The 27,780-nt window shown below is 41.5% G+C and overlaps 1 protein-coding gene and 1 pseudogene across 3 annotated transcripts in view; both read right to left on the bottom strand.

Moving 5' to 3' along the window:
• The window catches only part of LOC130035299 (rano class II histocompatibility antigen, A beta chain-like), a 375,487-nt gene that overhangs the window by 93,915 nt on the left and 253,792 nt on the right, over positions 1 to 27,780 (bottom strand). The window lies entirely within an intron of this gene.
• LOC130035804 (boLa class II histocompatibility antigen, DQB*0101 beta chain-like) lies at positions 1,477 to 27,780 on the bottom strand (annotated as a pseudogene).

Raw genomic sequence — 27,780 nt, 5'->3', positions numbered from 1 at the left:
GTGTTCGGTGGTGGTGGGGTGGTGGTGGTGGAAAATGGACACTGGTGAAGGGAAGGGTCGGGACGGGGAGAGAAAGAGAGAGAGAGAGAGAGAGAGAGAGAGAGAGAGAGAGAGAGAGAGAGAGAGACCAGGAATTTTACTGCATGACTTGGAGGCCAACCACACATACTAGGGGAAAAGGGAGCTCAGATAAAGAGGGGAACACCAAATAAAGGTATGGGAGGATCCTCCCAGGATGGGAGAAGCATGCTGAAAGAAGACTATAGACCAAACATGATTGCCACTCAATGCCTCTTTTGCAAACCACAGCACCCAAAAGGAGAGAGAGAACAAAAGGGAATGCCCTGCCACAGAGGCAGGGTGGGATGGGGGAATGGGGGGTGGGAGGGATACTGGGATCCGTGGTGGTGGGAAATGGACACCAGTGGAGGGATGGCTATTTGATCATTGTATAATTGAAACCCAAGCACAAAAATGTGTAAGTCTGCAACTGTACCTCATGATGTCTCACTATTAAAAAAATTTTAATAAAAAAATTTAGATAAATGAAAATAAATATTTCAAACTCCTCTGTAACAAAAAATTATAGACGTATATTAAATATGTTTGCTATGGATTATTGACTACATTCCAACTTAAAATATAGGTCATGTTTTCAAAAAGTTTAAGATAAATAAACTGTGACTGACACTGTCAAAAAAAAAAAAATCAGACCTCTGTCTAATGCCAGGCACAAAAGACAGATCAAAATCATTACAGAATTCAACAGACTGAATCCACAAAATATGTGGAAGAAAACGTATGTAAAACATTCCAAGACATTGAAACTCAAGGCATCTTCAAAGATGAAACACCACAGACCAAGCAAGTGGAAGCAAAGATAAAAAAATGGGACGACATTCAACTAAGAAGCTTCTGCACCTCAAGAGAAACAGTGACCAAAATAAAGAGAGAGCTCAGGAAATGGGAAAAATTATTTACCCAATACCCATCAGATAAGGATGGGTATTGGATATAACCATAATATACAGGAAACTGGTAAAAGTTTATAAGAAACAAAAAACTTCCAACCCATCAAAAAAGTATCGGGAGAAGAAATGAACAGTAACACCCTCAAAAAACAAACAAACAAACAAAAAATGACCAAAAGGTACATGAAAAAATGCTCCATGTCGCTAATCATAAGGGAGATGCAAATCAAAACTACAACGAGACTGGTACACTTTCAAAAGAACAAAAACAACCAGTACTTGTTAGGACCCACTTAGCCAGAGAACTGCAATGACAGGCTTTGTAGCCTTCTGAGTGATTCCAGTCTCTTCTAGGAAACCAGAAAAGCAGAAAAACAAGATACTTTTGTCAAAGAATACATTGCTGGAATGAAACTAGGTCTCCGGGGTATAAAAACAACAACAACAACAAAATATATGTATTCTTGCTAAGTAATGCTTACTTGCTAAAGTGAAAGTATAAAAACTATCTGAATTTAGTGCTCAGGGTCCCTGTTGAAACCTGCTGCATCAGGCGAATACTTGGACCCCGGCTACCTGGAACAATAAACCTTGCTACATGATTTGCGTTATCGGCTCTGTTCTCTGTCCTTGAGTGGTGGTCGACTCCGGACTCTAACATGCTGGCTTGGATGTGGGGGAAAAGGACTGCTCTTTCACTATTGATGGAAATGCCGACGGGTCCAGCCTTTTTCGAAAACAATACAGACATTTATTCAAAACTAGAAATTGAGCTTCCATATTGTAGGATAACTTTGCTTTGTCCTTCTCCCTTGCCTAACAAGGAGCTTAGGTTTATTGAATCACACCCATCACAGTGCTCCCAATTCACTCCCACTTTTTTGTTTATCTGTTTATCTCTTCTCTATGCTCTCTTCCCCAACCAGTTAATCGACTTTTCCCCCTAATCAGACTCTGTTAATGTGTAAGGTCAGATCCTTCTAGGAAATTGAACTTGTATTGTAAGTTAAGATTGCCTTTCTTCTCTCCTTATGTCTTTTGAATAGTTTACTTTAAAGCAATACCCTTTTTTGTATAGATACAGCAAGACAGTTAATATGCTTTTGTACCTTGGGATTTAATTGGCTTCAAATATTATTTCCCTCTCAGGCATCTACTTCCTTGACTTCAGCCTCGGTTGCCCTTAGTTCCTAGCACCAGAAAAGGAGGGTCCAGACGAGGGACTGAATGGACCCAGGGCAAGCTTGAGCTACCCTGACATCGAAATGGACAAGGCCAAAGCACCATGATTCTTAACTATGAGGTAAGAGCTTGATCTTGGACAAATGCTGTCATGATCCAAAAGTAACGATGAGACTATGACTCCCTAGGGATAGGAAAGACTAATCTGGTCTGAGCACTGTAGTCTAAGATCGAGATGACCCCAGGAGAGCAATTCTATAAGCTTAGTGTATCTCTTACTGTGTCTGTACAAAATGATTAATATTATGAGTGCTCATATGTTTGTTGGACAAGGAGAGGAGAAACATCCCCATGGGATTCTGCTCGTGGGTGGGTTGTCCTGCTGAAAGAGAATCTGTCCTAGAAGAAGCATCCCGTTGGAAAGAACCCGTATTGATTGTGACCACACCTATGTGTAAGCACAGACCCCTCATGCTTGGGGCTTTAACTAGGCTGTAAGAGGGGACTGGGGGATCCAGATCTAGAGTGAAAAGGAAATTTGCTTATAAGTATATGGACATGGAGAGTATCATACTGAGTGAAATGAGTCATAAAGACAGGGACAGACATAGAATGGTTGCACCCATTTGCAGAATATAAAATTACATAGTTTGACACTAACAATCAAGGACTGTAGAGATTAGGGCCAGCAGGATTGCTCCACAGATGGAAGCCTGCCTCATGTGCTGGGAGAGAATGCAATTAGGAAAGAGAAAGGACCACTTAGTCAATGATGATAGGAGGAATCTCTTGGGTTGTGAGATGTATGCTGAAAGTAAACAGAGGACCAAACACAATGGCCTCTCAGTATCTGTATTGAAAACCATAATGCCCAAAGTAGAAGAGAATCATAGAGAACTGCCTGCCATAGAGGAAGGAGTTGGAGAACTGTGGGCTGGGTGGGGGAAAGCAGATGAGATACTGGGGACATTGTTGGTGGAAAATATACACTGGTGGAGGGATGGCTGTTTGATCATTGTATGACTGAAGCTCAATCATGAAAGCTTTGTAACTGCATCTCACAGTGATTTCATTGAAAAAAGAAACAAAATAGATTTATGGAGGGAGAGAGGTAGGTGGAGGAAAAAAATAAAAAATTATGTATTTTGCTCTCTTTTATCTGCTTTTTCACACTGCATAAAATATCATGAACTAAAAGCATACACTAATAGCCAAAACTCACCTTGTACACCCAGCTTGCTGGCTCCCCCAGAGGAGAATCAATTTCCTCCAGATAAGATAAAATTGAGTGTGTAATCAATTTCCACCAGATAAGATAAAATTGAGTGGTTACTGCTAATGTACAGTATCAGAACAACATCTAAAATATCTCACCACAGGAGTCCAAATTCCTTGGAAATGTGGAAATCTTTTAAGACAAGAACGAATGGCAGAGGCACCCCTGCCTCTTCCCAGAGAGGACATTCTGAGCTGGTGGCAATTTGGCAGGGAGGGGTTGGACAGTGACAGGGGTTGCATCTAAAAGGGGCAATGGACTGAGGTGGAGGGATAGAGGCAATCTGAGGGTTGAGATGGGGCAATAACATCTGAATCCTACAATGTAAATCTTTTCACTCTTCAAAACTATTGTTGCCTGTGAGTTCACAAAGTAAAATGCAGGGGCTGCTGCTGAGACTTGTATTCACCATGGCCCAGAGCTGTCTCCCCATCTCTCTAGGCCTCCCCAACAAAGAGACAGAGACAGTGAGAGAGATGACCACAGACTTATGATGAAAATGGCCCATTTATTGCAGAGCTGCTAGCATACTTACAGAACATCTGAAAGGGGGCCTGGGATTGGTAAGGACATAGGTGTGAGTGATCATTTACGTAGATAAACATTTGGTGGAGGAAATTCTCTTCCAGAGATTAACTCAAGGAGACACTGTCTCCCAGGGACATATATAATGCTTTTTTCTTTCCCTCTAGTTATATAAGTCATCAATACTTGCACTCGTTTGGATAAACACACTAAGTGCCAAAGATCCCAAGACTTAGTTCTCTGGGCTGAGAGCAAGCAAGGCTTTTACAGAAAATTCCAAACTAAGTCCTCAGGCCAATTTAGCTTGTGCTTCCCAAAGGGGGTCCTGTCTCTTAAGTCATAACAGTTTGCATCAAGACCATGCTTTTATGTTTTCTGGAATGTCCCATTTTGATGCCAGGATAGCTTTACCACTCGCCCACAGGTTTATCCCAGTCCCATGGCAGAACTTCCCTTTTCGGTGTTAGGAACTATAGCAACTGAAGCCTGAGTCAAGTAACTATGACAAAGTAATTATGCCCAGAAATAGATATATTTCAGAGTCAACCAACTCCCAAATATAAGGGGCATAGCATTAATGGTCTTTCTGTGTTTAACTAAGCAACATTGCTGTTTAGTAAGACAAAAGGGAAATATAAGGGGAAAAGAAAAGCAGGTACAAATACACAGCACTTCAATTTAAAAGCAACAGAGTTCAAAATTACCAGAAAGTTTTGGCATATGAGTAACCAAGACTGACTTGAGGAACTGAGACAATGGGAAGAAAAATACAAAGGAAAGGTTAAAGATAAATTATAACAAGATTAGCAATGCTAACAAGAGCATGGTAAGCTTCTCCAGGAGGAGAAAAGGGGGTAATTCACTGATGAAGCCTAAAACACTTAGGGTGAATATCCAACAGTTGCCTCAACAACAACAAAATTTTATATACATAAGGATATAAATATTTGTGTATATTTTCTGTTAGAGTCTGGAGTCAACCACCCCTCAAAGACAGAGAAAAGAGCTGAGAATGCAATTCACATGGCGAGGTTTATTTTCCACCTAGCATGGGTCCAAGTGTCTACCCAATGCAGCGGGCTTCAACAAGGACCCCGAGCACTAAATTCAGTAAGATCTTATACTTTTCTTTTGGCCCTCATTATCCAGCTCGATCCCTAACAGTTACATTCCAGACATCTAATCTTATTCCGGGGATGTAATCTTTGACAAAAGCATCTGGGTTTTCTGCTTTTCTTGTTCCTGAAAGAGGCCTAACTTACTCATAGCCTGTCATGGCAGTTCTCCGGCTAAGTGGGTCCTAACAATTCCATGGGAAAATATCATATTTTTCCATAAATTCTCTCCATATCTATCTTGCTTCCCTTGGAATCACTACTCCCTGATCTTTGAAGTATGTAAACAATGATCACGGTCACGGTCCTCCCATTGTTCATCGATTTGCTTGAGCGGGCCCAGTAATGTCTCCATCATGAGACTTGTTGTTACTGTGTTTGGCATATTGAATACGTCATGGGTAACTTGCCAGGCTGTGCCATGCGGGCGAGATACTCTAGGTAGCTTGCCGGGCTCTCCAAGAGGGGCGGAGGAATCGAAATCTGGTCGGCCATGTTGGCCGCTTGTAAGGCAAATGCCCTACTGCTTTGCTATCGCTCCAGCCTGTAAACAATGATATTTCATTAAAATATAAATCTCAAATCACTGTATCATTGTATCAGTGTCATCCTGTTCTTCATCGATTTGCTCAAGCGGACGCCAGGAATGTCTCCATTCATCCCAGTCATGAGATTTTAGCGGCCTCTCCTTATTCATCCTTCCCAATGTAATCTCATGTAATATCATCAATGACCAAGATCCAGAGAACATAGTACAAAGCTCCTGGAAAAGAGTGACACAGTATTTCTCACCCCTGCATTATAAAAGCCTTCATCCCTCTTGGAAACCACAGCAAACTACCAAGAGCATCCCACCCGCATGGCAGAGCCTGGCAAGATACCCGTGGCGTAATCAATAAATTTTAAATGTAAATTTTAAATAAATAGTAATGAACAAATATTCTATTTAGCCAGAGGCCCAGGGATGTCTTTCAGATAGTAAAACTTAGTGTGAGACCGTGAGTTCGGTCCTTGACTACTCAAGTCTCCCAGCAACACTGGATATACCCTTGATGGCCCCTAGGGACTCCAGGTATGGCCTCGGTGGCACCCAAACCTGCAACCTGCCCTGCCCCTGCCAGAGCCACAAACTACCAGGTCAGCACTGTCAAGATGAAGCCCTGAGAGTGGGACCTATATTTTTAAAAGTTTATTCAGAAAACAATGAGAACAAAAGTTGTTGGATTCCCTGGCATTTTTCCCTATGAATTACCAAATCAATCAACTTGTAGTATTCCTACATTTTTCTTATGCAGATTGACAATCAGGCTTAATTGATGGAAACTGTGCTAACTGCCAACCTTTGATAATATTTGCCTTTTTCAAACTTGAGGGAAAATCCCCGGGAGCCCTTGTACATTAGCTGGACTTGTAATAGATGTTCTAATGATGATGAAAACTTCCATAGCTCACTGCCTCTTCAGAGAGCCCAGATCTAGGAATTGACTAAGTCTCTGGAAGCTTATGGCCAGGTGCATTACACCCTAACCAAATAACACAGAGTCTTCAAAGGTCTCTATCCAAATCTAGACTTTTCCTTCACAGAGAAGAATTCAACTATATTTCTTTTTTTCCCCAATCTCTGCAGAGTAGGAAACAGAGTTTCACTTTTGGGTCTCAGAGATGGAAGAAAAAGAAAAGGTACCTCTCTCTCTGCCAGGAGCAAGACAAATGCCAGTGAATCCACTGGACAAGTATTAAGAAGTCTCAGAAAGTAAATTAAAAACATTCATAGTCCAAGGTATTTTCTGGGTCACATGATACTCATCAACTATTGGAGTCAGTGATTGAGAAATTTAGACAACAATGGTCTCTGTAGCCTTATTATCTGAAAAGCACAATTTGATACCCTAGGAGTGAGAGTATTAATTTTATGGGGTATGAGTTTGTTTTTTTTTATTAGTGAAACACCATGAGGTACAGTTGTACACTTACAAATTTTTGTGCTTGGGTTTCAGTTATACAATGATCAAACACCCATCCCTCCACCAGTGCCCATTCTCCACCACCATGGATACCAGTATCCCTCCCACCCCCCATCCCCCCCCTCGTCTCACCCTGCCTCTGTGGCAGGGCATTCCCTATTGTTCTCTATTTTGGGCGCTGTGGTTTGCAAAAGAGGCATTGTGTGGCAATCATGTTTGGTCTATAGTTTACTTTCAGCATGCATCTCCCATCTTGGGAGATGGGAGATGCATACTGAAAGGGAGGATCCTCCCAACACCCTTTATTTGGTCTCCCTTCTCTATCTGAGCTGCCTTTTTGGAGTATGAGATTTTTATTTCAAACTAAGTAGGGAACAAATGCATGGAATGATTATTACTAATTCTGAGTTAGTTTGCACAAAGTGCCCAGATCATAATTACGACCATAGAATGATTGATACCAATATGAAGAACAATTATTTCGTATCCCCTGAATCCCAAATTCTATATGGCATCATTACACAAATCTCCTCACTTCATTTTTTTAAATTACGAAAATTTCATTTTTTTTCTTACATGGTTTTTTTGTTTTTGATTTTCTGTACTATGCTTAGCAGTGCTAAGAACTTACTACTCCTGACCCTGTACTTAGGGGTCACTCCTAAATTCAGATAGACCATATGCAAGGTAAGCACCGTACTGTCTCTCCAGATCCTTACATTCCCACTTTTGTACACTACTTTGAAATGTAGCATAATAGAGATATGATATCAAGCATTTATATATAAAGTTTAACAAACATTAGAAATATCAAATAGTCAATAATTGGGTCCAGAATAACTATGAATCAAAAGATACCATAACACCATGTGCACTTCCCAGAAGTACGTTCATTATGACCCAATTAATCTTGTTTTGCTTTTGTCAACTTTGTATAATCTGTGAATGTAGTCATATATAACGTAGATAAGTATATCCTTCTTTAAATCTCCCATAAATAAATGTGTATTTCCTTGCTTCTTTTTCTAACATTATGTGTAAGGAGGCTGCTCACAGATCTTTTCTAGAGCAGTTGTACACTTATTTTTATTGTGTTGTGGATTATGTTTTTTGGATGCACAATTATGTACTTACCCATCTAATCTGGATACTCTTTTGAGTTACTGCCAGTGTTTTTTTTATATATCTTGAAGCTTTGATTCTCTATTTTTCATCTGAATTGTACTAATATTGGAATTGTTTGGAACCCCTAGGATTGCAAATTATTAGTATGCCTATGTTCAACTTTAAATTTTAGTGTCCAACTGCTATTCAAATAGCTTTTCTCTGTGTACACTCATGACTCATTTACACAAGAACTCAATTTTGGCAGTTTTTGATGTTTTAGAGTTTCATTTGGAGCAGCAGAAACCTTAGAGAATCCAGGGTACAATATTATGATCACAGCCGACAGAAGTGGAGATTCAGTGCAAGGGCCACGGATGTGGTACCATTGAAGACATGTGGCCCTAGAGATTTCAGGACACATGGTCGGTGTTTAATCTAAGCCACACCCAATGATACCTAGGAGGCCATAAGGACCTACATTCAGACCTGAGTTGACTACATGCAAGTCATGTGCCATAACCCTTGTATTATTTCAACATCCCCATACCTTGCTTTTTGTTCCACCTCCGTGGAGGACATGAGTAGTTTTTCATAGAATGTTTTGTTTGTATTTCTCTAATTACTTATAATTATAGTATATAATTATAGTAGAGAATAAATAACCAGCGCTGCAAATATTTACTTTTCATTGGCAATTTCTTTTTGAACTAGCTTCTTAGATAGTTCCTTTTTAAATATAAAGTTTTGCTTAATTATTTGTTTTTAAAATGTTAAAAAATGTATTTTAAACGGGCCTATTTTTTTTTTAATTTTTACTAGTGAGACATCATGGGTATAGTTGTAGACTTACAAATTTTTGTGCTTGGATTTCAGTTATACAATGATCAAATACCCATCCCTCCACCAGTACCCATTTCCCACCACCACGGGTCCAAGTATCCCTCCCACCTCCCCACCCCTCATCCCACCCTGCCTCTGTGGCAGGACATTCCCTTTTATTCTCTCTCTCCTATTGGGTGTTGTGGTTTGCAAAAGAGGCAATGAGTGGCAATCATGTTTGGTCTATAGTCTACTTTCAGCATGCTTCTCCCATCCTGAGAGTATCCTCCCAACACCCTTTATTTGGTGCTACCTTCTCTGAGCTCCCTTTTCCCCTAGCATGTGTGGCTGGCCTGGAAGCCATGGAGCAAAATTCCTGGTACTAATCTGGGCCATTCTTGGGTGTTAGTCTCCTATTTTGTTACTTTAAGTTCCCCAGATGAATGCAATCTTTCTATGTCTATCCCTCTCTTTCTGAGTTATTTCGCTTAACATGATATTTTCCATGTTGTACCACTTGTATGTAAATTTTATGACTTCATTTCTTCTAGCAGCTACTTAGTACTCCATTGTGTAAATGTACCAAAGTTTCTTTAACCAGACATCTGTTCTCGGGCACTCAGGTTTTTTTCAGATTCTGGCTACAATGAAGAAACAAGTGCAGATGTCACTTCGACTATAATTTTTTGCCTCTCTGGGATATATTACTAGCAGTGGTATTGCTGGGTCAAACAGGAGCTCAATTTCTAATTTTTTTATTTATTTATTTTTTAATAGTGAGACATCATGCGGTACAGTTGCAGACTTACACATTTTTGTGCTTGGGTTTCAATTATACAATGATCCAACACCCATCCCTTCACCAGTGCGCATTTCCCACCACCACGGATCCCAGTATCCCTCCCACCCCCCACCCTGCCTCTGTGGCAGGGCATTTCCCTCTCTCTCCTTTTGAGTGCTCTGGGTTGCAAAATAGGCATTGAGTGGCAATCATGTTTGGTCAATAGTCTACTTTCAGCATGCTTCTCCCATCCTGGGCGGATCCTCCCAACACCCTCTATTCGGTGTTCCCTTCTCTTTCTGAGTTCCCTTTTCCCCTATCATGTGTGGTTGTCCTCCGGGTCATTGAGTAAAATTCCTGGTACTAATCTCTGCCATTCTTGGGTGTTAGTTTCCTATTTTGTTTCTTTATGTTGACCCAGAGGAATGCAATCTTTCTATGTCAATCCCTTTCTTTCTGAGTGATTTCCCTTAACATGATACATTCCATGTAGTACCACTTGTATGTAAATTTCATGACTTCTCTTTTCTAACAGCTGCATAGTACTCCATTGTGTAAATGTACCAAAGTTTTTTTAACCAGTCATCTGTTCTCGGGCACTCAGGTTTTTTCCAGATTCTGGCTATTGTAAAGAGTGCTGCAATAAACAGACAATTGCAGATGTCACTTTGGCTATACTTTTTTGCCTCTCTGGGATATATTCCCAGGAGTGGTATTGCTGGGTCAAATGGGAGCTCAATTTTTAGTTTTTTGAGAATCATCCATACTGTTTTCCAAAAGGGCTGAACCAGTCGGCATTCCCACCAACAGTGAAGGAGTGTCCCTTTCTCACCACATCCGCGCCAGCACCAGTTGCTTTTGTTCTTGTGGATATGGGCCAGTCTCTGTGGTGTGAAGTGATATCTCATTGTGGTTTTGATCTGCATCTCCCTGATGATTAATGATGTGGAACATTTTCTCATGTGTCTTTTAGCCATTCGGATTTCTTCTTTGTCAAAGTTTCTATTCATTTCATCTCCCCATTTTTTGATGGGGTTGAATGTTTTCTTTTTGTGGAGTTGAACCAGTATTTTGTATATCCTTGAAACTAACCCCTTATCAGATGTGTAGTTGGCGAATATCCTTTCCCATTCTGTAGACTGTCTTTGTATTTTGGTCACTGTTTCTTTTGAGGTGCAGAAGCTTCTTAGTTTAAAATTTATCAATTTCTAATTTTTTGAGAATCGTCCATACTGTTTTTCAAAAGGGCTGAACCAGTCGGCATTCCCACCAACAGTGAAGGAGTGTCCCTTTCTCGCCACATCCGCGCCAGCAACGGTTGCTTTTGTTCTTGTGGATGTGCGCCAGTCTCTGTGGTGTGAAATGATATCTCATTGTGGTTTTGATCTGCATCTCCCTGATGATTAATGATGTGGAGCATTTTCTCACGTGCCTTTTAGCCATTCAGATTTCTTCTTTGAGAAAGTTTCTATTCATTTCATCGCCCCATTTTTTGATGGGGTTGGATGCTTTCTTCTTGTGGAGTTCAAACAGTACTTTTTTATATCCTTGATATCAACCCCTTGTCAGATGTGTCTTTCCCATTCTGTAGAATGTCTTTGTATTTTGGTCACAGTTTCTTTTGAGGTGCAGAAACTTCTTAGTTTAAGATAGTCCCATTTGTCTATCTCTGTTTTCACTTGCTTGGCCAGTGGCATGACATCTTTGAAGACACCATTAGCTTCAATGTCATAGAGGTTTTTGCCAACTTTTTCTTCAATGTACCTTATGGATTCTGGTCTGATGTTGAGGTCTTTAATCCACTTTGATCTTACTTTTGTACATGGCGTTAGGCAGAGATGTGAGCCCACTTTTTTGCAAAACGGGCCTATTTCCAATGCATACTTTTTAGATACTTGCATGTACTTCATGGCTTCTTGTAAATCCACTCTGTATGTGTGTGTGTGTGTGTGTGTGTGTGTGTGTTTTCTCAAAAAAAAAAAGACCTAAAGAAGAAATTAAATATTTCTCAGAAACAAAAAAAATTGATAAAGGATGAATGCAAAGCATTCTCATTTGATTGCAAAACTGAAATTCTCCAACTACGTGGAGTGTTGAAGTGAGGGATAAGTGATGAATTTGGGGACGTGGCAGTGGAAGGAAAGGGGGTTAGAAGTGATATCAGGGCAGGGATTGAGGTTCTGGGATGTTTTAGTGGTGAAGGTGCTTGATTTCAGTCCTAAAATCCATGAGAGTTTACACTATTGTAACTAACCTATATTTAAAGACTAAATAGATAAAACTTCTATCTCAAAATAGTTACATCCTTGGTTCCAATAAATCTCCAACTGTTGTTCATATAATTTTGAGCTCCTGTTTGTAAAAACGTCTTAAAAGACAATTTGTGAACCAGAATAGAAAGGATCTTTGTAAAATTTGGGCTCTTGAAGCCTAGTGGGTGTTGGGAACTACCAATTATGAAATAAATAAGTCTTGTTATATAATGTACATCTGGGTGATTATAGTTAATAAACTTGTATATTTTATTTTTTGAAGTTTTCAATGTTTATTGATGAAATTAAACTCTAACCTCGGGGTAGGGGTTACTCCTGGTAATTCTTGGGCTAAAATGTGGTGCTGGGTATTAAACGTGGGCCTCCTATACACAAAATATGTACTCTAGCCCTTAGAAGTATCTCCTCACTGAGACAGCCCATGACTCTTAAATAAATGTTTTCTCGTTTCTAGGAGAAGGATGATAAAGTTCTTTTTTTTTTAAATTTGTATTAGTGCAACACCATGAGGTACCGTTGTAGACTTACAAATTTTGTGCTTGGGTTTCAGTTATACAATGATCCAGTACCCATCCCTCCACAAATGCCCATTCCCCACCTCCAATGCTCCCACTATCCCTCCCACCCCCCACCCCACCATCCCACCCCACCCCAGTGGCAGGGCATTCTCTTTTGTTTTCTCTCTCTCCTTTTGGGTGCTGTGGCTTGCAAAAGAGGCATTGAGTGGCAATCGTGTTCGGTCTATAGTCTATTTTCAGCATGTATCTCTCATCCTGGGAGGATCCTCCCAATATCCTTTACTTGGTGCTCCCCTCTCTCTCAAATAACTCTCATTCAAATAACTTTTCTCTGGGCACACTCTCATGATCCATTTACACAAGAACTCAATTCTTGTTAGTTTTTGTTTCATTTTGAGGACTGGAGTCCTCAAGGAATCCAGGGTACCATCTCATGATCTCAGCAGACAGAGCTGGAGATTCAGTGCAAGGACAAATGGATGTGGTACCACTCATGACATGTGGATCCAGAGATTTCAAGCCACAGAGCAGTCTTTAAAGGCCTCTAGAGGGGCTGGAGCGATAGCACAGAGGGAAGGCTGTTTGCCTTGCATATGGCCAACCCAGGTTCGATACTGAGCATCCAATATGTTCTCACCGAGCACTTCCAGGAGTGATTCCTGACTGCAAAGCCAGGAGGAACCCCTGAGCATCGCCGGGTGTAACCCAAAAAGCAAATAAATAAACAAATAAAAATAAAGGCCTCTAGAGCCACACCCTGTGATGCTTAGGAGAACATATGGACCTGGGTTCAGTTCTGAGTTCACTACTTGCAAGTCATTTGCCATAACATTTGTATTATCTCAACATCCCCATACATTGTCTTACGTTCCACCTGTCTGGAGGACATGAGTAGTGTTTCACGGAATGTTTTGCTTCTATTTCTCTAATTACTAATGAGAATAAACAATCAACTCTGCAAACATTTATTTTCCACTGGCAATTTCTTTTTTGGAACTACCTTCTTGTAAATCCACTCACAAATAAGTATTATAAACCAAAACTAATATAATGTGATTATATTAACATATGCCTCAGAGACCTGGGCCCTACGCAAACAAGATGAGAACGCCATTCAGGTCTCCCAAAGAAGAATAGAAAGAGCTATGCTTGGAATATCACGTTTCACTCAAATGAGAGAACGAATCCGGAGTTCTGACATCCGTCGGCTATCAAGGATCAGGGACGCTGTCTCATTTGCCAAGGTGTCGAAAATCAGATGGGCTGGTCACGTAATGAGATTTAAAGACGACCGTTGGACTAGAGCTGTTACTGATTGGATTCCACGGGATGTCAAGAGACCGCGTGGCCGCCCACCTACCAGATGGTCAGACTTCTTTGTCAAGATCATGAACGATCGGTTTGAGGCCCTCCATGTTCCCGGAGCGAAGAGATGCCATTGGGCTACACTAGCACGCGACAGGGACAAATGGAGACGTTACTGGCGCCCGCTCGAGCAAATCGACGACTAACGGGAAGTTAAGTGATTAAGTGATTAATATAATGTGATATCAATTTAAAATCTAATTTGCATAAATTAGAAATCTCATGATTTATACTATTCATAATTGTGTTTAATTCTGTAAATCTCTATAGCCTGGTATATAGTTTAAATTGCTTGTCTTTCACAGCAATTGGACACACAATGGGACAGAAAAAGCCATTGTCTTCATTGCTGCAGCACAAACAGGCTCTGGGGTCAGTGCAGGATGAAACTTCACAGTCCGGCTCTCCTTGTAGAGATTACAGGAAGTAATGACTGTCACTGGAGCGATAGCACAGCGGTAGGGCGTTCGCCTTACAAGCAGCCAACATGGCCGACCCGAGTTCGATTCCTCCGCCCCTCTCGGAGAGCCCGGCAAGCTACCGAGAGTATTCGATATGCCAAACACAGTAACAACAAAGTCTCCAATGGAGACGTTACTGGGCCCGCTCGAGCAAATCGACGATCAACGGAAGGGCCTTTTACCTTTACCTTTTTAATGACTGTCACAGAGTCAGAGGTTTCCAATCTCAGAGACAGAAACTTGCAGGCAACTGGAATATGGGCAGTTACAGGCAGGTATTACAGAAGAGGAGAAAGAAGTATCCATCAAAGACCTTCAGGAGATCATCAGGAGTCAGTGCAGGAGCCCTGTAGAAGAGAGAGTGATGAGCATAGTGCACCCCGAGGAATGGAACCTCTTTCCTCCCCTTAGAGAAATCAGATCGAGGAAGCTGAGGGCCCTCTCACATGGTCTTCACTTCCCATGACATCTGAGTTAAGATCAATTTATCTAAAAATCAAATGGCAACTAACAGATCTGTTCTGAATGGTGGGAAGCAGAATTGTTATCTGGCTGAAGGATATGAAGACTTCAATTTTTTTATAAATCTAATTAAAATTCAACTTTTACACCAATAGTAGCTAATTTCCACTTTTAGTTGCTACTTTCACATTTTTGTTTCTATTTCTTTTTTTGTGCGTGGGACATACACAGCAGTTTTCAAAATTTACTTTGAGTTTGCTGCTCAGAGATCACACCCTGCTTAGCTCAAGGAATTACTTGGGGTACTGGAATTGGAACCCAGGATAGTAGTCTGCAAGGCAAGGCAAGCACTCTACCCTCTATACTACCTCTCTACGCCAATATACAATCATCTGTAACTACACACAGGAAGTAGCACCAATATGTGAACACTGTATTGAAAATTCTAATACCTAACACCCAAGCTGTATCTCTGACTGCAAGTTTCATAGAAAGATCCCACCAATGTGTGTCCTCTTCTGAAGGAAGAAGCTCAGCAGTTTCTATAGAAACTAAGTATGATTCTCTACTAACTGTCGATTTTGTAAGGGGAAATATGTCACAAGTTGAGGTCACTGTGTCTGATATGTTCACCTTACATGCTTTCCTCTTTACTTATTCCTTCCCCAACCCCACGTTGAATCAGAGCAAAAAAAAGAGTACCTGTTGGCAAAGACCCATGAGGTCCTACAAAAGGCAGTTAGAGTGACAAAGGTTTCATTACTCAAATCAACAGTTTTTCATTTACCCCAAACAGAAGTGACATTTGGAACACAACTGAATTTTTCTTCTTCCCTAGCCATCTACTACAAGACCTTCTTCACCAGAAACTAAATCCCCTACCCTACCCTCGTGCAAGAAATAAAACTGCCACTAGACTAAGTCAACATTCCAACCTTCTTCTTTTTCTTTCCTTTTCTTTGTTTTACTAATAAGTTACCATTAGTGACAAAGATTTTTATAGTAGAGTTTCAGGCATATCTTGTTCCTTCGCCATTCAACTACCAGAATCAACTGTCCCCAAGTTCCCTCTCTCCCAACAGCCTCTCACCTTAACAGGCACGGTTTCCAGTTTGGTTGTTTTATGGAAATCTCCTGATTACAGTATCGCTGACTGAGTAGCTTACATAAATACATACACCACTCCTCTAATTGAGGGAGGTAACAAGGTCTTAGCCTTATTAAAAGTATTTAGGAACAAGCCACTGAGACTATGGAGAATGAGAAACTCCTAGAACATTCCCTAATGTTAAATGGCTACCTTTAACTATTCAAATCAGACTCCAAAGTCTCCAGCAAGGTTGTTCTGACTCATTTCACCAGCAGCATTGCCTCCTTCCTTTCAGGGTCAGGAGGAAAAAGGCCAATCTGGAGGCAGAATCTCCAGAGACATTGCTGCATTTTCCTCATTTTCCCAGATGAATTTACCTTTCTTGTTCTTGTAATGGATGAAGTGGCCCAGTTCAAGGAAGATCAACCCCAACACAAATCCTCCAATGCCACTCAGCATCTTGTTCCAGGCAGAACCAGACTGGGCTCCTGGGACCAAAGTCTGAGTCTCAGCATTTGCTCCACAACTCATGAGATCTTTAATTAAGGATCTAGAGTCTAACTTTACTATGAAACAGGAGGTGTCAGAAGAACCTTGTTTTTCCTTTGTACCAATCCCTATAAGATGGTAAGACCCTCGAATAAATTCTTAGACATAGAGAGCTGATGAGAGAAGAGGGAAATAGGGAATGGATTCTAGGTCCCTGATGTACCTTTACTCTAAAGCCCCAGTTACAAACTCTAATAGTCAATGTTTCAGAGCTATCAGAGCCGGGTTCTGGGGCCAAAATATGTGGAGTAATATCCCTAATGCCTGGAAAGAAAATCACATCAGAATTATTTTGATGCTGTTGTAGTCAAGTTTCCTGTAGTTTCATCCAGCTCACTTTTGATGTCTGAAATAAAATATCGACACAGTCTCCCACCAGCACCAGAGAAAAGGTCCAGCTTTGTGACTTATATTGCCGCTTAACATGTAACATGTCCAAATTTCACAGAACTGACATCCCTGTAAAGTACAAATAATTACCTGGGGAAAATGCATAGAAGCCCACTGAGCTAGGTGAGTGAAACCAATGACACAGAAAGCTCAACTAGCATTTGTGAATTAGTTTGTAAATTATACATAAGCGTTAAATAAAGTTTCATACAAAAAAGAAACAAAAAATAAAATAAACTAGGCTCGAAGAAGCTCTGCCCACTGACTTGAGAGACCCACAGTGACAGGAAACAAACTGTCCCTTACGCCACTCTACGGTGATGGGGATCTTGAGCATGGGTTGTTCCACTTGGCAAGTGTAGATTTCTCCACGCTCGGGGGTCATTTCCAGCATCACTATGATCTGGAAGGTCCAGTCCCCATTCCTAATAAGTGGGATGGATACAACGCCAGCTGTCTCCTCCTGCTAATTCTGGAACCACCGAACATTCACTTATCCTGGGTAGAAATCTGTCTTCAAACATACCAGCAGGTTGTGGTGATTTAAAGCCTCTGTCTTGTTTGGGTAGACGGTCACTTTAGGTTTCGCTGAGTAAAGCAACAGACATAAAAACACATACTGAGGTAGACATCAGGCATCAAATCATTACAAGAGATTGAGTCCTTCCTTGATAACAAAGTGAAAAGATTCCTAGGTTCTAGATCTTTGAGTAGGATCCAAGCTTAGTCAGTTTGTTAACTTGAATAAACACATTCATTAGTTTACAGTGCAATAGAGAGTTACTCAGTTGCTATTAATAGCTAAAAAATTAAGCATTTTAAAGGTATATTTCACAATTATATAGGTCATAGAATAATATTTTATGATAAACAGTAACTTCTTTTCCCTTCCATCAGGACCATTTCTAGTAACTACTGTGAACTAGAATATAACACAATGCTCTGCAGGTCCCAGTACTCCTCCAAGTAGAGAAAACAGTAGCAATCTTGACTTTCTCCTGCTGCTGTGAGACTTTCAACCCTCTCATTATTCCAGGAATAGTTACATAAACTGAGAAATAAGAATAGGTACATAGTGGTTAGTATTATATGGAGAAGTATTAAGCTAAACCCATCAAACTACATAATATTTTTAATGCAAAGACGAGCCAGATTTTAAATCTGAATAGAAATTTTTCTTTTTTAAAATATAGGAGTAGTACTATTTATTCAGTCATTGATTAAACTGAGCGAAGCAGGGATGAAATACAAATTATATTTTTAATTTTTTTCTTTTTGGGTCACACCTGGCAATACACAGGGGTTTCTCCTGGCGATGCACTCAGGAGTTACTTCTGGCGGTGCTCAGGGGACTATATGGGATGCTGGGAATCGAACTCGGGTCGGCCGCGTGCAAGGCAAACGCCTACCCGCTGTGCTATCTCTCCAACTCCAATTTTTTTTAAATGGAATATCCATGAGCTTGACCATTACGAAGCTGTTCATAAACAGGTTTCAGTCATACAATAATCTGGCACCCTTCCCTCCACCACTGCACATTTCTCACAACCAGTGTTCTCTCTTTCCCTCCCACCACCACCCAAAACAACAGCTCCCACCTCCAGCTTCCCTCTATTACACTTTCCTTCTTACTCTATCTTTTTGCTTTTTTGAATTATGGTTTTCTATTCAGCTACTAAGATGTCATCGTGTTAGTTCAGAACGAGGGGTTAACCCATCTGGACCCCGAGACAGCCTGAAGATTTCAGTCACAACAACTGCATATCCGTCAGCAGATTATGTCTAGGTGAGGTCAATCCTGAGAATGTAGAGTCAGGCCGGGGAATGGCTATGATTTGGGATTGTAGAAGCAAATGGCTGCAGAGATCTCTGCGTGGGCAGGCATCAGGCTGACCTTCCCCTCTCTGAGTTACTCCAGAATGTTCAGCCATGCGCAAGTCTGAGATTAACTGCCACTGTCACTGTCAGTGTCCTCCCATTGTTCATTGATATATATGCTGGAGCTGGCCCAGTAACGTCTCCATTCTGACAATTTTACTGTGTTCGGCATATTGAATATGTCACGGGTAGCTTGCCAGGCTTTGCCGTGTGGGAGAGATACTCTCGGCAGCTTGCTGTGCTCTTTGAGTGGTATGGAGGAATCGAACTTGGGTCAGCCATGTTGGCCGCTTGCAAGGCAAACGCCCTTCCTGCTGCGCTATTGCTCTGAGGCTTTTGAATCCTTTCAAGATTTATATCTAAATCTCTGAAGCAAATCCAGTAGTAGTGCTTACTTGGAGGCGCTGGAGTTGGTTTATGGAAATGATTGCCAGTGCTTCCTGGAATATGGGAAGTGGGGGGAAGTAACCCATCTCAACTCTGAGAAAGTCTGGAGATTTCAGTCACAAAACCCAAATACCCAAATTTTCAGCAGATCATATCTTGGTGAAATCCATCCTGAGATGGTGGAGTCTGGCCCAAATATGGTGACGATTTTGACTTGTGATTGCAAGCAGTTGCCCAGGGCTCTGCATGGTCTGACTCCAGGCTGACTCGACCCTCCTTCCCATTTCCTCCAGTCTGTTCAGCCAAGATTAACTGCAATTTTTGATGCCTTTTGAGATTTCTTTATGGGTCTCTGAAAAAAGGCCAATAAGCACCGTAGCACTGGCCTCCTGTTGTTCATTGATATGCTCAAGTGGGCCCAGTAACGTCTCCATTGTGAGACTTGTTGTTACTGTGTTTGGTGTATCAAATATGTCACGGGGAGCTTGACAGGCATTGCCATGAGGGCGAGATACTCTCGTTATCTTGCCAGGCTCTCCTAGTGAGGTGGAAGAATTGAACCCAGGTCAACTGTGTGCAAGGCAAATGACATACCCATTAAGCTATACGTTCAGCCTGCTTTAGTATTAAACAATAAAAAAAAGAACTGACTTTAGTTTAAATGTAGCTTCAGGTGGAGCTTCAACAAAACTAATCCTATGGTGCTCTATGCTAATATCTGTCCAGAAATTACTCTCATAAATCACAGCTAGATACAAACTGGGGCTGGAGATAGTTCAGGGTGTTTGTCTTACAGGCAGGCAGCCACGGTTTGATCCCATACGTCCCATATGGCCCCCAGAGCCCCTCCAGGAGTAATTACTAAGTGGAGAGCCAGTAGTTGCTCCTGAGCACCACCAGGTGTGGTCAAAACTAAACACAAGCCAAGTTTGTAGAATATTCCATACTTATAATTTTGAAAATACAATTGACTTAATAAAATCATTATTTAATACTCTAAAACTTGAATCAACACGAAACATCTTTTACAAATGTTTCCAATTTACTGGACATAATGATATGTCCAACTACATATCATTATTTATATATTTGCCTCTTCATCCACAAGTCTGTCAAATACATATCTTACAATAAAACAAAGTTTAAATCAAAAAAATGTTCTACAAAAAAACAAATACCCTGGAAGTACTCTCTGGATTTGCTACCACTGACTTGTATTTTTCAAGTGCAAAGACTGTTCTTTCCCTCACTATCAAAATGTTTTTACGGCAGAGCCTGGCAAGCTCCCCATGACGTATTCGATATGCCAAACACAGTAACAACGAAGTCTCCAATGGAGACGTTACTGGGCCCACTCGAGCAAATCGATGATCAACGGGAGGGCCTTTACTTTGTCAAGTAGTCAATGTTAATATAAAGTCTGAAAACCCATCAGTATTGAGATGCTGATGTATTCTGCATTCCTTCCACTAGATGACAGCCTGTACAGAGAAATCACAGGAGAGGCAAGAACACACATGCAGTTGGTCCATAAGGAGACTGTTTGCAAGTCCATCCTATTATTTCAAAGTGCCTTGGATCTTCTAAGCCTGGAATCTTCATAATCCAACCCAGACTCCGAAATAAAAATCTCAGAGGTGAGAAGAACCATATTTTAGCAACAACCTCAGTTACCTATTCTGTTGATTTCTAGTGTACAAAAAAATATAAAATGATTTTTAAAATTGTTAACTAGAAAAGAAATGCACCACTTTATTTAAAAAAATAACAAAATTTTACTTTAAGAAAACAAAATTAAAGCATTGCTGAGTTCCAAATTTTTTTAAAATGAGTTAGAAAAGGCCAATAAAGTAAAGTTGATCCCGAAGTGGTTTCTGGGCATAGCTCCCACGTACCTAACTTTTTAACATTTTATTTCTTGGGAATCTTGGTCCCAAGTTGTTGGGGTCCAGTCAAAGGGACAGTGGCAATTTGGGGGTATCAGTAAGCCTGTAGGCACCATCAAGCTGCTGAAGCACTCACCCCAAGGCACAGGTTGACCTGCAGGCAGCACCATACACATTGAATAGACATATTTATGTCACACTTAGTAGGACAACACTCACAATCACAATCTTTCATACATAGCAATGCTTCTCAAACAGGCTTCCAACCTAGCACCATTTGAGAATAAAAGCACATCTAACATGCTGCAGGTCAGCAAATCATCTCTGTCAGCTTTCAGTCTAATCTTAGCTCAGAAGCCATATGTTATGCATTTCCCAGAAATATTTCTATTATTAAGCTGCCATCTCCTTTTCATAGAATATATCCATATTTTGCATTTCTTTGTGCATTTATTAATTAATTCAAGTAATAGAAATTTGGTAAGCACTGGGAACTCAGAAACAAGTTATAGCATTCACAATCTGGAAACAGAAACAGGAAAGCTATTTCAAAAGTTTATACTTTGGGAGCTGAAGCGATAGTTCATCAGGTAGGGTATTTGTCTAGCACGTGCCCAATCAGAGTTTTATCCCCGCCATCCCATATGGTACCGCAAGGTCCACCAGGACTCATTCCTGAGCACAGAGCCATTAGTCACCCCTGAGAATCACCAGGTGATAGTAGATAAAAACCACACATGATAGCCTCTCAGAATCTGTATTGAAAACCATAAAACCCATAAGTATAGAGAGACTAACAGGGAAATAGCCTGCCATAGAGGTAGAGAAGACATGGACGTGGGCGGACGAGGAATGCAGGGGACATTGGTGGTAGGAAATGTACACTGGTGCAGGGATGGGTGTTCAATCATTGTATGACTGAAACTCAAACATGAAAGTTTTGTAACTGTGACTCACAGATATTCAATTAAAGCACTATAGCACTGTCCTCCTATTGTTTATTCATTTGCTCGAGTGGGCCCAGTAACATCTCCATCATGAGACTTGTTGTTACCGTATTTGGCATATTCAATACATCACGGGTAGCTTGTCAGGCTTTGCCATGCGGGTGAGATACTCTCGGTAGCTTGCCGGGCTCTCCGAGAGGGGCAGAGGAATCAAACCCGGCTCGGCTGGGCCGGCTGCGCACAAGGCAAAAACCCTACCGCTGTGCTATCGCTCCAAAAATAAATGAAATATAGCAAATAGCTAGGCATCTTTATTAAAAGAAAGGAAAAAAGAAAAAAGAAAGCTTATAAATTTTTAGGGGAAAAAGGGAACCTTGAAACTAAAAATGCTGACAAAATATATTTCTGCCACTCTAACTTCTCACATTACTACTTTTGGTAATGCCACACTCCTCTCATTTTACTGTCTTATCCTTTATCCGTATATTCATTTTATTATATTTCTTATTCCTTTGTGTAATAATAGGGTAAATATTTCATGTATGTTTTGTTCTTTGAAATATCTTATGTTCTTTCATTTTATTTTTGCTTGTTCTCTTAACATTCATATTTGTTTAATTAAATAGCTGATTATCTTATGTATTCTTAAGATTTTTTTAAAGAATTGCTTGTTTCATATGGGACATAAACCCCACAAAAAAACAAAATCAATCCTTGGGGAATTGAAAATGGGAGGCATCACCTTCCCCAACTTTAAACTGTACTACAAAGCAGATATAATTAAAAGAGCATAATATTGGAATAGAAAGAGACCCGCAGACTGGTGGAACAGAGTTAAATATCCTGACACAGATCAACAAATATCTAATCACCTAATCTATGATACAGCAACAAGAAATATGAAGTGGAGCAAGGAAAGCCTCCTCAACAAGTGGTTCTGAGAAAACTGGGCAGCTACAAGCAAAAAAAAAAAAAAAATAGAAAAAAGAAAAAAGGGAATACAGTAAACTCAGACCTCTTCCTAATGCCAGGCACAAAAGTCAGATCAAAGTGGATTAAAGACCTCAATATCAGAAATAAATCCATAATATACCTGGAGGGAAATGTGGGCAAAACTCGCTATGACATTGATGCTAGAGGAATCTTCAAGGACGAAACACCACTGAACAAGCAAATGGAAGCAAAGATAAACAAATGTGTGACTACTTTCAACAAAGAAGCTTCTGCACCTCAAAAGAAACGGTTACTAAGATGCAAAGACAATCACAGATTGGGAAAAATTATTTAACTAGTATCCATCTGACAAAGGGCTAATTTCCAAGATATAAAAGGCACTGATCAAACTTTACAAGAAAAAAACATCAAATGCCATCAAAAATTGGGAAGAAAAATTGAACAACAACTTCCTCAAAGAACTCAAAAGACCAAAAGACACATGAAAAAAGGTCCTACATCCCTACATCCCTAATCATCAGGGAGATGCAAATCAAAACAATGAGATATCATCTCACACCAGAGACTGGCACACAGCAAACAAACAAGAGCAACCAGTGCTGGCGTGGATGTGGGGGAAAAGGGAGTTTCCTTCACTGTTGGTGGGAATGTTGACTGGTTCAGCCTTTTGGAAAACAACATGGGCATTCCTAAGAAAGCTAGAACTTGAGCTTCCATATTGCCCTGCAACACTACTGGGAATATACCCCAGGAGCCCAAAAGCACACCTGCATGACTATATTCATTGCAGCACTGTTAACAATAGCCAGAATCTGAAAACAACAGAAGTGTCCAAGTGTCTGAGAACAGATGACTGTTTAAAGAAAGTATGGTACATTCAAACAATGTAATATTATGTAAATGTTTGGAAAAGTGAAGTTATAAAATTTGCTTATAAATGGATGCACTCGGAGAGTATCATGTTGAGTGAAATGAGTCAGGAAAGGAACAGACATAACAGGATATGAGAGTAATACCCAGGTGCAGTAGAAACAAGGGCCAGGAGGATTGGTTGGGGGAGAAGGGAGTTTGGATAGAGAAGAGACCACTATGACCAAGATAGTTGGAAATTATCACTCTGGATAGGAACTACGTGCTGAAAATAGGTAAGGACCAAAGACGATTACCTTTCAGTATCTGTACTGCAAACCATAATGCCCAAAGTTGGGGAGACAGAGAGACAGAGAGAGAGAGAGAGAGAGAGAGAGAGAGAGAGAGAGAGAGAGAGAGAGAGAGAGAAAGGGAAAGTGCCTGCCATTAGAGAACCTAGAGGACCCCGACAAGGGTCGGGGAGGAGGCAGGTGAGAACCTGGGGATATAGTGGGGATATAGGTGGTGGGAAATATACACTGGTAGATAAATGGGTGTTGGAAGATTGTATGACTAAAACTGGCTCACCATGAACAGCTTTGTAATTTAATCCAAAAAAAACAGACTAGCTTATTTTGCAGTTAGACATTATTATCATGAATGATTTCAGTAAAACTCTATTTTGAGATTTTTGCAGAGGTTGTTTTGGTGACTGAGAACATGGTGTGAGAGTGGAAGCTTAAGTAGGACTTACACTGTTAGAGGCAGCTGGCGATCTCAGCACCCCAACTGAATGGCATAATTTTAAATTTGGCCTTTTACTCTAATTTCGGTTCTGCTGCCTTGAGTTTCCCTCCCCACCTCGACTAGGGCTCCGGCTGCCGAAGACCTCCAGAACCAGCCACCACCATGCTGAGACCACTCTCCGCACACATGAAGGTACTGGCAGAGGAACAAAGGCATGCAGGTCCCGGGACTGAGATCTCCAAGCCTACTCGGATTGGGGCTGAGCATCCTCCACCCAGATCCTCCAAATTCCAGTAGGCGGGTGTCACACCACCAACTGGCACCCTGGCGCTGTGTAATCCCATCAACAGCCAAGACTCAGAGACTATAAAACCCAGCTCCAGCTCCCGGAAGAGCGAGCGGCCCCATTTGCCGCCGCGCAACATCTTATTATCTCATTCCTACTTTGGACAGACTGGCAGGCTACCGAATGTAGCCTGCCCACACGGCAGAGTCTAGCAAACTCCCCGTGGCATACTCAATATGCCAAATACCAGTAACAATGATAGGTCTCATTCTCCTAACTCTGAAAGAGCCTTGAATATGGCACTCTTTTAAAAATCCCAGGGCTAGGACGAAGGAGATGTTACTGGGGCCTGTTCAAGGCAATCCACGAATAACAGAATGGTCGTGATCGTGCCTTGTCTGACTAGAATTGCAGTCAGGTATATATATTTCTAAAAAATTTTTCCTTACAGATTTGCGGTAAAAAATAGGCAACCGTTTGCGAGAAAAATATTGACTTTATATATTATATATTGACTGTATAACATTGGGATGTAGGCAGAAGAAAGCAAAGGAGGGAAAAGTCTGCTAAAAGTTAGGAGAACCTGCGTTGAAACAAGGATTAATCTGTAAATTTTAAGACTCCTGAGAGAGTATTATTTTTTACCCATCAACACTGAATTAAATATAGGGAAGAACATACTCTCAGAGGACAGGGTGGGGGAGGGAACCTAGAAAAACCTACGGCTCCCCCCTCTGGTGGTGCGCTTTCTGTAACAGCACCTCCAAGATAAATTCCTGTTTTTAAGAACAGACCATACAGCGGTTCGGGTAAAATGGGCTTTGGGGAGATTTTGTTTGCCGCATAGATGGCGCAAAGGACTAATGAGTTTATATCCTTAGCGTTTCAAGACTCGGTGAGGAATTCGCCAGAGTATTAAAACTGTTTCTGGACCAAGAGCTGCGTCAGAGCAGGGCAGCTCCGTAACGCCCTGCGGGAAGGTCCCAGGCGAGTCCCCTAAATGCCCCCGTCCCCGCCTCTCCCCACGGACAAGCTCCTGCCGGTCACCCTCGGGTTCGCGTGGGGTCCGGATGCGCCCCCTGTCCGACTCCCCTGCTGAGACTCATGCCCGCGGCCGGCGCCCTGAGCTCACCCCCTGGCTCAAGGCCATGGAGAGGAATATCTCATCGTTTTGTTTGCAAGCCGTGTCCACCTCTGCCCGCTTCTGCTCCAGGAAGTTCTTCTGTGAGTACTCGGCGTCCTGCTCCCTGTCCTTGGTCGCCGCCACCAACTCCCCACGTAGCTATCGAAGAGCACGTTCTCCACGTGGTTGGTGATGTATCTGGTCACGGTCAGCACCTACTGTGTCCCATTTGTGTTGTAAAGTAGCACTGGCCCTTCATCTGCTCCACTACAGTCCCTGCGGGAATCACCGGGAGTGAGGCCGCCGCCAGGGACCACAAGGCCAGCCCGGCCACTCCGGGCCGCAGGTAGGCGAATGAGATCCGAACCCCTGAAACCAGCCAAAACCTGCTTCCGAGCACCCACAGACCCCTGGGACCCCGGAGCCCCTTTCCTGACTCCAGGCCTGCCAGAAGGTGTCTAGGGCCATCTCTGGGTGGGTGGGGGACGGGGGGGAAAAAAGCCTGTCTGGGGACAGTCCGGGGACCTGTGAGTTCAGTAAAGAGGGCAGAAGCACTGACTGTCTGGGCCCCTGGAATTAGAAAAAGGGACCTCAAAGGAAAATTCGTTTTCCATAGGAATCCCAGGAAGGATCCACCTAAGCGCTGTAGTTCAAGGGAACGAACAGAATGTCTACAACTAATTTTGTCCCTTTCCTGACAAAGGTTATTTCCTTGGGCCTCCCTTCCCTTCTCTCTCCTCAGCAGGAGGTCCCAATTTCTGTCATAGTAGAAAGGGTTGCACAGCCAGAGTCTTGTGAAAGATTATTTTCTTTTTGAAAAGAACACAAGAGTTGCTGGAGTTATAGTACAGTGGGGAGAATGTTTGCCTTGCATGCAACAGATCTGGGATGGATTCCCAGCATCCCGTATGATCCCCCGAGCACCGCCAGGAGTAATTCTTGAGTGCAAAGCCAGGAGTAACCTTTGCACCTTAGGGGATGACCCAAAAGGCCAAAAAAAAAAAACCCACAAAATTTCTGATTCAATCAATTGGATTCTGATTAAACGATGCTAATTACCAGCTTGTGTACATTAATTCAAATAAACTCACCATAAGCATAATTGTATAAAAATTGTCAGACCTACACATGGAGAGTTAGAATAATTGGAAGCTAATTTATATCAAGATACTAACCCTGTCTAAAATGGTTTCTCAGCATGTATTATTTTTTTTCTTTGCATTCTCCATTCTCCAAATTTAGTCCATTGTCTGTACAAGTTTCTGAATTCCACTCAATTCCTTGTTTGATCACAAAATCCCAAAAGCCTCCGAAGTTCCTATCAGGAATCAGGTACAATTAGATACCTTGAGTTTGCCTCCACAGGCCCTGCACTCAAATCAGAAATGCAAAGCCCTTTCCTCAGCACCTGAGATTACTGCAAACCTGTGTTTCCGCAACCTAAAATCCAACAGCATTTAGTCAAAGCAAATCACACGGACTACTGTGTGTTCTCTGTTGGAAATCATTGGTTATTAAAAAAATCATCTTATCCTGTATTTGTTGGTAGTGAACACTCCCAAGTGATTGTGTCTCCTCCCAATAACCCACCCAGCTTTAGATCTTGAAATGAGGATTATCCTCACCTTACCACTAATAAGATTGTAAAATAGCTCTCTTTTCCCAAGAGGAAATTCGTGAATGAAGATTGTTTTCTAAGATCAAAGATTCCACTAATCAAACCCAAAGGGCCCTCATCGCCTTTCCCCCAAAGTAGTGGCTGTGGAGTCTGCACTTACTTGGAGTGTCTCTGCTCTCAGTCACTGGAGTGCTCCACCCCACTAGAGTCACCATCACAGCTACTATCTCCAAGCCTCTGGGGATGCACTGAGCCAT

Source organism: Sorex fumeus, unplaced genomic scaffold (assembly GCF_029834395.1).
Source record: "Sorex fumeus unplaced genomic scaffold, SorFum_2.1 ptg000063l, whole genome shotgun sequence".
NCBI lineage: Eukaryota > Metazoa > Chordata > Mammalia > Eulipotyphla > Soricidae > Sorex > Sorex fumeus.
The sequence above is the reverse complement of the archived record's forward strand: the minus strand, read 5'-3'. Positions and strand labels throughout refer to the sequence as shown.